This window comes from Chrysochloris asiatica, unplaced genomic scaffold (genome assembly GCF_000296735.1).
Source record: "Chrysochloris asiatica unplaced genomic scaffold, ChrAsi1.0 scaffold00129, whole genome shotgun sequence".
NCBI classification, from domain to species: Eukaryota; Metazoa; Chordata; class Mammalia; order Afrosoricida; family Chrysochloridae; genus Chrysochloris; species Chrysochloris asiatica.
This window is the reverse complement of record NW_006408647.1, coordinates 84,379-99,001: the sequence shown is the minus strand read 5'-3', so window position 1 is coordinate 99,001 and position 14,623 is coordinate 84,379.

Sequence of the window (14,623 nt, the reverse complement as noted above, 5' to 3'; positions counted from 1 at the left end):
TTTGGAAGAAGTGCAGCCAGAGTGCTCCTTGGAGGCCAGGATGGCTAAGCTTCGTCTCTAATACTTTGGACATGTTGTCAGGAGGGAACAGTTTCTGGAGAAGGATGTCATGCTGGATAAGAGAAAAAGAGGCAGACCCCCAACGAGATGGCTCGGCCAGGTGGCATCATTGATGGACTCAAGTGTGTCAGCGGTAGTGAGGTTGGCCCAGAATCAGACATTGTTTCGTTCTGCTGTGCATGGGGTCGCTATGAGTCGGTTCCAACTCGATGGCACCTGACAACAACAACAACAGTTCAGAACAAGCAGAGGTACTTCATTATGTATTGCACTTGATCTACTGTGTTGTTTTTAAGTGCTATCGAATCAGTTCCCCATTCAGAGCAACTCTGTATAGGACTTCTGAGGAACAGCTTGGGGGTTTGAATCACCGATCTGTGGTTAGCAGTCCAGTGCTTACCCTACAGTGCCACACCAGGAGTCCATCTACTGAATTTTCATTGTTAAGTGCTATGAAGTCATTTCCGACTCACAGCAACCCTGTATAGGGTTTCCAAGGAGCAGCTGGTGAGTCTGAACCACCAATCATGTGATTTAAACCACCTTTGGGGTCCAGTGCTTATCCTACCTACAGTGTAACAAGTATAGACAGACATTTTAATGTAATGGTTTACATTCAAAGGAACAGCAGGCACCTTTATGCATTTTATCATATCCTAAAACATGAATATAGACTCATATAGCAGAATTCAGGTAGTATAAGATATACTATTTAAAGTTTAACTTTCTCGTTGTGTGTCTTTATCTTCATTTTCCTCCAAAAAATCATATTGCTAAATATGGATGCAAAACTGATACCTAGCATATATTATTTCATCTTTTTCCTAATGATACAGATGAAGTTATAGAGAGAATTAATGTTTAGTTATTTAGGGCTCATTTCTTGAGTTTCTCCTTCTTCTAATCTGCACTTTTTCTTGGAGACCTCACAAATTTTTCAAACCCACCAGCAGTCTCAGAAACCCCATACAGAATTTCTGTGAGCCGGAACTGACCCCATGGTAAGCAACAACATGACATTTGGTTATGATACTATCCTTCCAGGTTCCTGAGAAAAGAACTTGAGAAAACTATTCTAGATTTTAATTTTTTTAAAAAATTTAATTTCCCTCATAGTACAAATCTAATCTGTCAATAAATCCCAAGAGCTGACCCTTCAAATGTATCCAGAATCCAACTTATTTCATTAACTTTGTCGTTACCCACATTATGCAAACACATTGCTTACTGACTCTGAACAGGTGTTCGTTTTTATTTTTGTTTTATTTAATTGCTTGTTTATTTGCTACTTGGTTTTGGTTTTGTCTTCTACTATCAGGCTATCAAAGGAGCTCTGGTAGCATAGTGGTTATGAATCAGGATGTGAACCGCAAGGTCAGCAGTTCGAAACTACCAGCTATTCCGCTGGAGAAAGATGAGGCTTTCTGTTCCCATAAAGATTTACAGTCTCAGAAACCCTGTACAGGATCTCTATGAGTCGGAACCGACTCCACGGCATATAACAACAACAACAACAATCGGGCTATCAAGAAGCTCTGGTAGCATAATGGTTACGGTTACGAGTCAGACTGCTAACCTCAAGGTCAGCAGTTGGAAGCTACCAATTGTTCTCAGGAGAAAGATGAGGGTTTCTGCTTCCATAAAAATTTACAGCCTCAGAAACCCTAAACACAGTCACTAATGAGTCAGAACTGCCTCCACCACGCATAACCAATCAATCAGACTATCATTTGACATTTATTATTACTGCTGATATGCAACTCATTTGTTTTTTTTTTCTCAATCAAATGTTCTGTAGACATGAAACTGGTATCACCAAGCTTATGAGACTTGAATGCAAAATTAGAATAAATGGATTCCGAGAAGAAAACCTTTGGTTTTAATATAAATCAATGCATTTTTCTAAATTCATGGTTCTGAGAGTTATTTTGTATTAGTAGAAATATTTGTTTGTATTCTCTTTTTTTGTTGTTGATTCACATTGTTGACACCAGATAAAGGTCCTACTGAAATTAGTCTTATCCTTAAATTTTGGTCTTTACTTAAATTATTAATGACCCATTAAATTAGGAAATATTTTCACTCTGACTTCTTTATTTTCATCACTTTGTGATTTTTTTCATTATAAAATACCATTCTATGTTTTAAAGACTGTTTTTTTTTTTGTTTTTTTTTTCCTTTAGTATATATTTCAGAAGATTTTGAAAAAAAAGGCAAGCTGATACTCTGGGAATGCTTTTTCAAATGAATAAGGATATTTGGACTTGGTAATATCACAAGGTCAAACTTTCTGATTTTTTAAAGCAAAAAACTTACTGTATCTCTAAGTAGATTAATTTGTTGGCCAAGAAAATGCTTTTCCTGGGAAGTTATCAAGTAGAGGGAAATTTTGAGAACATCAGAACTGGATCGCTACTTTATAAGTTAAAGATGAACTTACTCAATCACTCAATTATTATTATTTCCCAGATATGAACACTTTAAACAGGATAGTTGACATAAGATATTCAATTATAATTAAATAATGGAGTTCATATTAACATTTTGTCAAATAATTCTGAATTTTAGAATGTGTTTTAATCACATAAATTACAATTGCAATTAAATAATGGGATTTATATAAAAAATTAAAAAATAATTTTAAATCTTAAAAATGTACTTATTATAATTAATATTTTATTTTTTGACTCTTCCTATAACAAACATTCAGAGCCCTGATATGATACTGCAAGATAAGCACTGGACTGTTAAAAACAAAGTCGGTGGTTCAAACTCTCCAGCCACTCCTCAGAAATCCTATACAGGGACTCTATGAGTCAGAACTGACTTGATGGCACTTAACAACAGCAACAATAACATAATACACATTAACCAAATCTTTATGTTTCCTCATCTGCTACTGAAATGGGTGAATTAGATTCTAAGAACAACTGTTGCTTTAGAAGAATGACACATTTTTTAAATATAATCTCTAAGTATTGATCTTTTTTAAGATTATTGTCTTATCAGAACAGAGAGATGTTACCACAATGGAAGTTCATCACTAGGGCTTGTGAAAACATACTGTGCAAGATGTATTTTCTGTGTTTTTTAATATAACCTCATATGTCTAGAGAACACATGAAGAGCAATCAATTTAAGCTTCCCAGAACATAATTTCAAAAACAGAAAATCAATTAGAGAGTTAAACTGTAGAAAGCCCTTATATAACCATGTACTTTTCAAAGTTTAACTGTAAAAGTTCAGTGCTATGTAGGCAGACATACAAGAGTATTGCTATCAGCTTCTGAAATGTGTGTAATAGAATGTGATATTGTGTCAAGGATCAATGCATCTGTTGGTCTTACATATCTGCAGTACTGGTGAAAAAACAATTGTCAGATCATTGGAAAGATCGCAGTTGCTGAGCAACTATTTCAACACAAATACACATTTTGCTTTGAACTAGTGTAAACACAAAGTGTATATTTTTTCTGCATAATAAAACAAGTCTATCATTGAATAGAAAATTATCAAAACCAAAGAATCCCGTAACAATTTAGCTAATGCTATGATTATAATTTATTGATCTTTAAAGGAAATAAATTGATTGACATCAAAGTCAAAAGCAGTATCTTACTATGAATTTTACTGAGTCCTTGTATTAGTAAGTGAATGTTCTGTATTTAGAAAGTGATTAAAATTAGACTAAGAGTCTAAGTAATTATGTCTTCTGCCTTTTTGTAACTGATTCATTAGACTGAGTGCAGTGACAAGATCATACATGCTGTAGTTAGTGCTATGATTCAAATCACTTTTCAATTTGAAAGCACATTATGGTTTCTGTTAAATAGGACCATGGGTTGTTGTGGATGCTTTGGATTAATGTCTAGTTTATTCTATTTGCCTTTCTTCTTACAGCTGGACAACTACTTGTAGTTACATAATTTTTGAATCATCATCCATGAGACTTGGGTCTTAGAATGAGCTTCCTGCGTCCTTGTTATTAGTTGGCAAATTTAAAGAACAGGGTGCATCGGCCAAATCCCTCTATGCAAACCAAGTGAAATATGGAAATTAAATGATCTAATGTAACAAAAGAACAAAATGAATATTTCTCACTGTCTCCTTTGTTTGTCTATTCTTAACCACCATCTTAGAGAAGTGTAAATTAAAAGTTGAAATGATTTATTTCAGAAACTAAATAAATAGAGCACACTGCGGCTCTTTCATCTCATTGTGTACCTTCTCTTCTGGTATTTTTTCCTCCCTCTGAAAGTACTATTTCAACAAGCCCATGTAAATGTCTATAATTGCAAGAGAAAATGTTAATATAACATTTACACAGTTCAAGAGCCTCAAAGCTGCTTCATTGACTATGCTTAAAAAGAAACTTACAAGCAGAGGCCCGAAGCCCACATAAATGCTATTTAGTGGGACATTTGGTGACAGAGTCTTAAAAACAGGAACAAAAAGGAAAGGAAATCAAACAGCCCCATCTTGCAGTCTAATTCAAGCCATTTAGAAGCTCTGTGCTTAAGCCAAGGATTATGAGTGATACTATCTACTTCAGTTTTGCTGTTGTAGAAGAAATGTTCCTCTTATTAAAGGAAAAAGGAAAAAAAAAAGAGAGACAGAGAGAAAGAAAAAGAGAAAAAGAGAGAGAAAAGAAAATAGTTTAAAGTCAAGTAATTCAAGCTTGCATAAATCTTTAATGGGTTCTGTCTTTCCACATTTGGCTGAGCGTTTTTTTCTCAGCTCAGGGGAAACACTATATGTCTTAGAGGAGAATAATAGTAACTCCATCTTGTGTGTTATATGATATCTTAAAGTAATCCCGAGGATTTTGGCTTTGTCTGCCATAAACAAAAGGCCACCCATACATAATGTGTCTGGGCTATCCCAGACTCCTCACCTTAGCAGGTGACACCTACAAGATGGACGGGGAGACTAAAGCCATTTGTAGCTGGGGGCAGTTTCACTTCCAAGATAACTTTTAAAAAGTCAAAACAAAAAGCATATTTCTCTTCTTGTAAGAACAAAGTTTGATCAGCATCCTGCAGTTGTGTCAATTTCCTGGGCATTTCACAGGACTAAGAATGAAACCTCAAATAATATGCTTTGCTTTGTAAACTGATGAACAAAATACTATTCTCTAAGTTCATTTGTTGAACTCAGATGAATGATTCTGAAGAATATAATCATCCACCATTTACATGTTAAGATTTCAGCAAATATTAATAAAAATTATGTAGAAAAATATATTATTTTTATTATCATTTTCACCTGTGGGCATTGCTTACTCATCTAAGTTCTGAGAAGTTAAGTTCCTTAATTGATGGATTTATTCACTCAACAATTATACTTCTATTATTCATAAGAGACTTTCTTCAATACTGAAATTTTGACTTTAGATGTGCTTACTACATAGGCAAACTCTATACAAATTTAGATCTGAAAGAAGGTCAGACCTAAATCTCTTTTATATCTCTACTATTCTGAAAGAGTATCCATTATTCAATTTTCAATGTGCGCTAGTTGCACTGTAACATAAATGGCATACCTTTTTGTTATTCTATGTTTTTACTCATTCCAATAAAGAAATTCAGGGGAAGTTCAAAGTTTATGACTAATGGCAGAGGTTTTTTTTTTAATTTTAACATACACAAAATCATAGTTTCATCTATTCAATAAAATAACAAACTATTTGTGGTATACATTTGATTTTATATATAAGTATATTTTATTTTTATTTCAAATTCTTAGGGAAATTTTACATGAAAGTAGAAAGTGGATATATTTTGTAAAATGCCATTCTGAGTGAAGAAGCAAACTAAAATTTAGGGTTAATGAATTGATATAAGAAAAATGTTCATTAATAGCCATATATAATAATTGTATTATTACGTTTCTGAAATATGGTTTACTTTGTGGTAAGTATGTTGTTGTTAAGTGACAATGAGTCTTTTATGACTCATAACAATCCCGTATAGGGTTTCTGGCTAGTGGCTTTGAACTGCTGACTTCGGGGTTAGCAGTCCAGTGCTTATCCTACAGCATCACACTGGAAAGTTAAAGCTAACAAAGAGAAAGTGAATGATAATAATCCATTTTTATTTTAAACATGATTTTAAGTACCTAATTAAAAATATATCTCAAAATAGAGTTAACACATCTTACACTATGCTTTGCTACTTACCAGAATTATGCTGATTATTCATTATTACTCTATGAATCTTGAAGTCACAAAAAGGTAGGTCAATTAATTGTTCACAGATCAAGTTGCTAACCTTGCTCAGTCTCTCATCTGTAAATTTTGCAAAAATAATACACAAAACACAAAAAAGTCTAGAGTCCATCATATTGCAATCCCATGGCTAACACCATGGTTTGTAATTGTTGTTGTTGTAGTTGTTACTGCTGTTGTGTGTCACGGAGTGGTTCCAACTCATATCAACTTTATGCAGGGTTTCTGAAGTTGTAAATCTTGTAGTTGTTGTTTGTGATGTATAAATGTTATTGTTGTTGTGTGCCATGGAGTCAGTTCTGACTCGTAGCAACTCTGTGTAGGGTTTCTGAAGCTGTAAATCCTTATGGGAGCAGAAAGTCTCATCTTTCTACTTATTTTAGAGTTCCACCAGTGTTCCCATGGTTTGTAATTAGATGTGAAAATATATATTAGTCATCCCTTGGCAATTGAAGGAGTAAACTCTGTGTCATATAACTCATTATTTAATTTATAAAATTAAAAAGTTAATAACTCAGTACATACAGCATAGATTTTTGACTTCTTTAACTAAAAAAACTACTGATACGATGATGAAATATGTAGGATGATAAAACTGGTATTTTACTCAATTGCATATTTTATTATTTTCGAAATTTCTAAGTTCTTTCTGGAGATGTGCATTTGTGGAAGGGCATTTTCTGCCTTCCTTTTTTTCCTTTATTTATTTTAGTTGTAGTAGAAATATATAGAACAAAACATTTGTAAATGCAACAATTTCTACAAATATGTTCCAGTGGCATTGATTAACTTATTTTGTACAACCTTTATTGCTGCCTTTTAAAAAAAAATTATCTTTCCACCACTATTAACCCATCTCTAATCTGTCAGTTTGTTCTACTGTGGTGACTTGTGTGTTGCTGTGATTCTGGAAACTATGCCACAGGTATTTTAAATACCAGCAGGGTCTCCCATGCTGGACAGATATCAGCTGAGCATCCAGATTAAGACAGTCTAAGAAGATGGAGAGGCAAACTACTTCCAAATGTTTAGTTACTGAAATAGCAGTGAACCACTGTCATCACCAGGTTATTGACTATTGAAACAGGATAAAGAGCACCAGAATATTGTCAGATATAGTGTTGGAAAATAAACTTCTTGGGATGGAAGGCACTCAAAATTCTATTGGAGAAGAGCTGTCTCCTCAAAGTAGAGTTGGCCATGATCACGTGAATGAATTAAAGCTCTCAGGATCCTCATTTGTAGATAAGGCACAACTCAAAATGAAGAGTAACAACTATAAACATCCATTAATAATCAGAACATGTAATGTACTAAGTATGAATCTTGGAAAATTATAAATCGCCCAAAATGAAATGGAGCACATAAGCATAAATGTACTGGTTTTCGCCATTTTGAATCTGATAACCACAAGGCATTCCTATGCCAGGAATGACAAATTAAAGAGGAATGGTGCTGCCTTCATGATCAAAACTAACATATCAAGATCAGTCATGATGTACAAGGCTGTCTGTGAAAGGATAATATCCATATGCCTACAAGGAAGAACAGTCATTACCACTATTATTCACATTTTTGCACCAACCTGTAAAGCCAGTGAAGATGAAATTGAAGATTTTTTTTTTTTTTTGACTAGGCCTTTGCATAGTCAATAAAGCACAAGTAAATATCTTTCTGCTATTCTTTTGGTCTTAGAGTCATGAAGGTTGATGTTCACATATTCCATTAATCTGTTGGACCAAGTGATTCCAAGCAACACCATTTCTCATCTCTCTTCTTTCTCATGCATATAGAGAGACCAATAGCTGCTTCTTAGACAGCTGCTTATGAGCTTTTAATATCCCAGATGCTACTCACCAAAATGCGGTTGTTAAGTGCCTTTAGGTCAATTCTGTGTAGGGTTTCCAAGGAGCAACTAGTGATTTTAATTTAATTTAAACTGCTGACTTTGGATGTAGAATATTTTCTTGTGGGCTATGTTATGCCAATTGACCATGCTATTCCCTGAGACTAGGGTCCTGAGCGCTCAGGCCCAGCTACTCACTGCCCTAACATAGTTGATATTATCTAAGAAGTTTGCATTATTTTGCCCACTGTATGGTTCACCACATTCTTAGTTGTGTTTGTAGGAATGGTAAATGCTCATATACCAATAACCTCTTTCAAACTGTTATAATTCTGTGGGATATTTATGGTTTGAACAAACCTTTCAGTCTGTTGCTTTATCACACAGTGCCATACCAGGAGCCAAGAGTCTCTCTTTCTCTCTCTCTCTCTCTCTCTCACCAATATTGTGTGAGTAGATTCATAGACAATGTTGTGTGAGTAGATTCATAGACAAAAACACATACTGAAATATCGTATGAGACCATTATTGTAAAAGCTTAAGAAAATGTTTCCAGACTATAAGAAACATTCTTTGATGGTTACCAGGGATGGGAGGGTGAGGGGAGTATTCCATTAGTTCGAGGGTAGACATATATTAGCTGGGTGACCAGGAGGGCACATACTGAATACAAGGAAGGAAGAGTGGAATATGTATCCATATCGATACAGCATATGTCTCTGTCCATGTATCTACCCACAGAACATTGTTACAAGGTTTATCACTATTTATCTCTCTCTGCTTTAGCCCTTGTATATCTCCGTGTCTTCACCTGTCTTCATAATTCTATTGCCAACCTCCTTCTTCTTGCATATTGCCCTTCCCTTTCTTGTACATTGTCCCCCATCATCCAAGTTAATATGTGTCTACCCTCTAACCAGTGAACTACTTTCCCTTTCCTCCCAACTCTGGCAAACATCAAAGAATGTTTCTTTTCTTGTTGTTGTTTTTCTCTTTCAAACTCATATATTTGTGGAATGTGTAAATATATATATTCCACTCTGTCTCCCTTACCCATTCAACCTATATCTCAATCCATGTATCTATAAACAGAACACCATTGTTCCAAGGGTATATATATATATATATATATAATTTACATCAGTTCCCTTTAGCCCATGAATACCTCCCTGTGTCTTCACCTATCTTCATTATTCTTCTGTCACACTCCCTCTTCTTGTATATTGCCATCCTGTCCAAGTTGCCCATCCCTGTCTACCCTGTGTATTGAGAGGTGGAAATGATCCTTGATATAAAGATTTGTTCCCTTTTTTGAGCTAATGCATCCATAGGTGTAGGTTAATTTCATCAAATTGTAGCATATTACTCTTTTTTCCCCTCTTCTTTCTTCTTCTAGTTGAGTTCTGATCATCTAGCCATTGAAGCCAGGGCATGTGCATGTGTAGGTGTTTTTGTGCATATGCCCTCTCTTCTTATCAGCTGGACATTTCACTCTCCACTCTAGTCCTTTGTGTCTATGTCTCTGACTCTGGGCCCAGGAGTCCCCAGGTCTTGCCATACAGCCAGGTCTGGCCAACCAGGTCTCCACCTGGGTTCACAGGAGTGTATTGAACATGGTAGGGCTTAGTTTGCTGCTTCATTGCTGTTTTTCCCTCACTTCCCCTTATTGGTGACCTATGTGATCACCAGTTAGAGCACATATCTGCTTGTGTATTCCCATTGAGTCTTAGTCTTGGAAGGGGGTTTGCCCTGAGGGGACCCAACCACTTGCCTTGATGTCTCCTGGGTGACCAACTTGCTTGTTCTTCTTGTAGTAGTCAGTCGGATTGTCATTATTGTTTTGTATTTTCCCTGTCAGTCTTGCTTTCAAGAAGTATCTTCTGTTCTTCCAGCCACTCTGGGATGGTCTGCTTGTCCTTTCAAGTGGAAATTTCCCACCTTAGAAGATTCTGGATGGGGTTCAGTATTCCACCTATGGTCTTATGTAATGCAGAGGCTCCACAGACAGGAAGCTTCCTTCACTGAGCAAGTTCTAGCCCTGCGTTAGGTATTCTGATCAGTTATAGGCAGAAGACAGACTTATAAGCTTTCTATGGTGATATTTCTGGCTATTCCTTTCTCTCCCCCCTCCAGTGTCTATTTATAATATTATACTAGGGAAACCAAGATTCAAAAGACAGCCAAGCATCTTAACATTATTTCTTCCCTTTTCCCCATTCCAAACATGTCTCAATCCCTCTATCCCAGAGCCCTGTTGTTCTAAGGTTGTACATATATCATTCTTTACCTCTGTCCCACTTAGGCTATGCAAACCTGCCTAATTGTTCTCCCACAGCTTTGTTCTTCCATTCCCCTCCCCTTTCTTGAATATTGCCCCCTCCTCAGAACCCAAACTGTCCTATGCCTATTCCATATGCTGTGCTCCACCTTTCCCTCCCTCACCTCACCCCACCAACTACATACAAGTAACTAGCAAAGAATTACCACCACCTCTTAATATGAGTTCTTTTTCTTAGTCTTTTACATTTGTGGTCCTATGCGGTATTTCTCCTTTTGTGATTGACTAAATTCAATCAACATAATGTCCTCAAGGTTCATCTATGCTATGTGGTAGCTTACAGCTTCCTTGTTATTCTTCAAGGTAGCATAATATTCCATTGTGTGTCTGTATCACAGTTTGTTTATCCAATTTTCAGTTGATGGGCACTTAGGCTGTCCCATCTTTTTGCTATTGTAAATAGTGCTGCTATGAATATTGGTGTGCATATATCTACATGTGTTATGGCTCATATTTCTTGTGGGTAAATACCAAGTAGAGAAATTGCTGGATCATAAGGTATTTATATTTCCAGCCTTCTGAGGAAGTGCCATATTGCTTTCCAGAGAGGTTGGACCATTTTGCAATCCCACCAGCAATGCAGGAGCGTTCCAGTCTCTCCACATCCTCACCAGCATTTATTGTCCTCTGCTTTTTTTATCTTTGCTGTTATTGCTGGTGTGAGACGATATCTCATTGTTGTTTTGATTTACATCTCTCTAATGGCTAGTGATTGTGAACATTTCTTCATTTGTTTGTTGACTGCCTGGATCTCCTCCTTGGTGAAGTGTCTGCTCATGTCCTGTGCCCATTTATTAATTGAGTTATCTGTATTTTTCTTGTAGAGATGTTGTAGTTTCCTACATATTTTAGAAATGAGTCCCTTGTCTGATGTGTCATTGAAAAAGATGTTTTCCCATTCTGTGGGTTCCCTTTTTACTCTTTGGGTGAAGTCTTTTATTGCATGTAATTTTTAATTTTCAGTATGTCCCAATCATCTATTTTGTCTACTTTTGTTTGTGTAGTTTTCAAAATGTTTGGTAGTCTGTGTATTCCCTGCATTAGAGCCCTCACTTCTGTCCCTATTTTTTCATTGATGGCCTTCATAATTCTGGGATTCACATTTAGGTCTTTAATCCATGTTGAGTTGGTTTTTGTATAAGGCCTGAGGTAAATGTCTTGTTTCAATCTTTTGTATATCACTTTCCAGTTCTGCCAGCACTATCTTTTGAAGAGACTTTCACCTTCCCATGTGATACATTTAGGCAGTTTTAAAAAAATCTGTAAGTTGGCTGTATGTGGATGGATTAATTTCCGGATCCTTGATTCTGTTCCATTGATCAATGTATCTTTCATTGTACCAGTACCAAGTTATTTTGACCACTGTGGCCGTGTAATTAATTTTGAAGTCGGGGATTGAGAGGTTTCCAACCTTATTATTTTTCTTAAGCAGTGTTTTTCTTATCCTGGGTCTCTTTCCTTTTCATATAAAGTTTGTAATTGTTTTTTCCATCTCTGAAGAATGTTGTTGGAATCTGGATTGGGATTGCATTATATGTGTAAATTGCTTTGGGCAGTATTGACATTGTCACAATGTTAAGTCTTTCTATCCAGGAGCATGGTACATTCTTCCATTTTTGTAGATCTCTTTTGGCTTTTTGTAGTAGTGATTTGTAGTTTTCCTTGTATAGGTCCTTTGTGTCTCTGGTTACATTTATTCCCAGATAGTTCATCCATTGGGAGGCCACTGTAAATGGTATTGCTTCTTAATGTCCTTTTCAGCACTGTCATTTTGGTATAGAGGAATCCAATTAATTTTTTATGTTGATTTTATATCCTGCCACTTTGCTGAATCTTCCAACGAGGCCTAGAAGCTTTTTTACTTAGTCTTTGTGGTTTTCTATGTGTGACATCATATTGTCTGCAAATAGAGAGAGTTTTACTTCCTCTTTGCCAATTTAGATACCTTTAATTTCCCTGTCTTGCCATATACCTCTGGCTAAGACATCCGGTACAATATTGAACAGGAGTGGAGACAAAGTGCATTCTTGTCTGGTTCCTGTTCGCAGAGGGAAGGCTTTCAGTTTCTCTCCATTGAGAGTAATATAGGCTGTTGGTTTTGTATATATCCTCTTAATTATGTTGAGGAATTTCCCTTCAATTCGTACTTTGTTGAGTGTTTTTTTTATCAGGAATGGATGTTGGATTTTGTCAAATGCCTTTTCTGTATCAATCGATATGATCATGCCATTGATTTTTTTCTTATTTATATGGTGGATTACTTTCATTGTTTTTCTAATGTTGAACCATACTTGCGTCCCTGATATAAATCCCACTTGATCATGATGTATTATCTTTTTGATGTGTTGCTGGATTCTGTTGGCTAGGATTTTGTTGAGAATTTTTGCATCTAAGTTCTTGAGAGATATTGGTTTATAATTTTCTTTCTTAGTGATGTCCTTCCCTGGTTTTGGTATGAGGGTTATGCTTGCTTCATAAAATGTAGTAGTAAGTTTTCCATCCTTTTCTATATTCTGGATTAATTTGAGTAGAATTGGTGACAGCTCTTTCCTGAATGTTTGGTAGAACTCACCAGTGAAGCCATCTGAGCCTGGACTTCTTTTGGTTGGGAGTTTTTGATGACCTGATCAATTTCTTCTTTTGTTATAGGTCTGTTCAGGTTTTCTAACTTATTCTGAGTAAGTTTAAGTAGGTCATGTTTTTCTAAAAATGTATCCATCTCTTTTACGTTTTCATATTTGTTGAAGTACAACTCTTCATACTATTCTGGTATTATCCTATTGATTTCCTTTGGTTCTGTTGTGACGTCGCCCATATGGTTATTAATGCGTGTTATTTGTGTTGTCACCCTCTTTTCATTTACTAGTTTTGTCAATTTTGTTAATCCTTTCAAAGAACCATCTTCTTGTCCTGTTGATTATTTCTATAGTTTTTCTGTTTTGTATCTCATTTATTTCTGCTGTAATCTTTATTATTTCTTTTGTTTTGGTGGCTGTAGGTTCCCTCTGTTGGTCAGTTTCTAATTGTTGTAGATGCTGTGTTCATGTGTTAATTTTTGATCTTTCTTCTATTTGGATGTGTGCGTTTATTGCAATAAATTGTCCTCTTAGAACTGCTTTCATTGTGTCCCATAGGTTTTGGTATGTTGGGTTTTTGCTCTCATTTGTTTCTAGGAACTTAGTGATTTCACAATTTATTTCTTCTACTACCCAGTCAATTTTCTGTATGGTGTTATTCAGTTTTCATGTAGTTGGTCTTATTTCCTTGGTCTTCCTAGTGATTTCTAGTTTGATATCATTGTGGTCTGAGAAGATGCTTTGTAGTGTTTTGATATTTGTAAATTTATGGAGGTTTTTTTATGGCCTAACACATTGTATATTCTGCCTCCCTAGTGTATGGCAGTTGGTATTGGTTCTTGCCTGCATTGTGAGGCTTTATATGGTATGAATGTATCTTGACTATATGGCAGCAATTGCTGTCTCTTCTTGGGATATTATAGGGGGAGTAAAAGCCCTCTATGAAGGAGCTCTGGTAGCGTAGTGGTTACGAATCAGGCTGCGACCCGCAAGGTCAGCAGTTCGAAACTACCAGCCGCTCCGCGGGAGAAAGATGAGGCTTTCTACTCCCGTAAAGATTTACAGCCTCGGAAACCCTGTTCGGGGTCGCTATGGGTCGGAACCGACTCGACGGCACTTCACAACAACAACAACACTGACTTGCTAGCAGTGGGTGGTATTTTCAGTTGGTTGTTGTAGTTGTTGATTTTCGATGAGTCAGTTGAGACTCTGATTAAGATTTTCGAGGCGTGGCTAGTGAGTTTGAGCTGAGTCCTGGTATGGCGCTGGGGGTCAAAGTGCTAGACTGCAAAATCGTTTTAACTGCAAGGTCAGCAGTTCAATCTCACCCAGCTGCTCCTCGGAAACCCTATACAGGGTCACTATGGGTCAGAACCAACTCGACAACACTTAACAACAACCTTGCCATTCAAAATGACATTGCGGTCCAGTACTTATCCTACAGGACTCTAGCTATCCATAAAATTGAGTCCCAGCTTTATTTATTTAATTCTGTAGGTTTACCTTTGATAATACGGACTAAAATTAGTGAGCCACAGAATTTTTGAAGTGGGAGGAACTTTCAAAATTAGCCATAC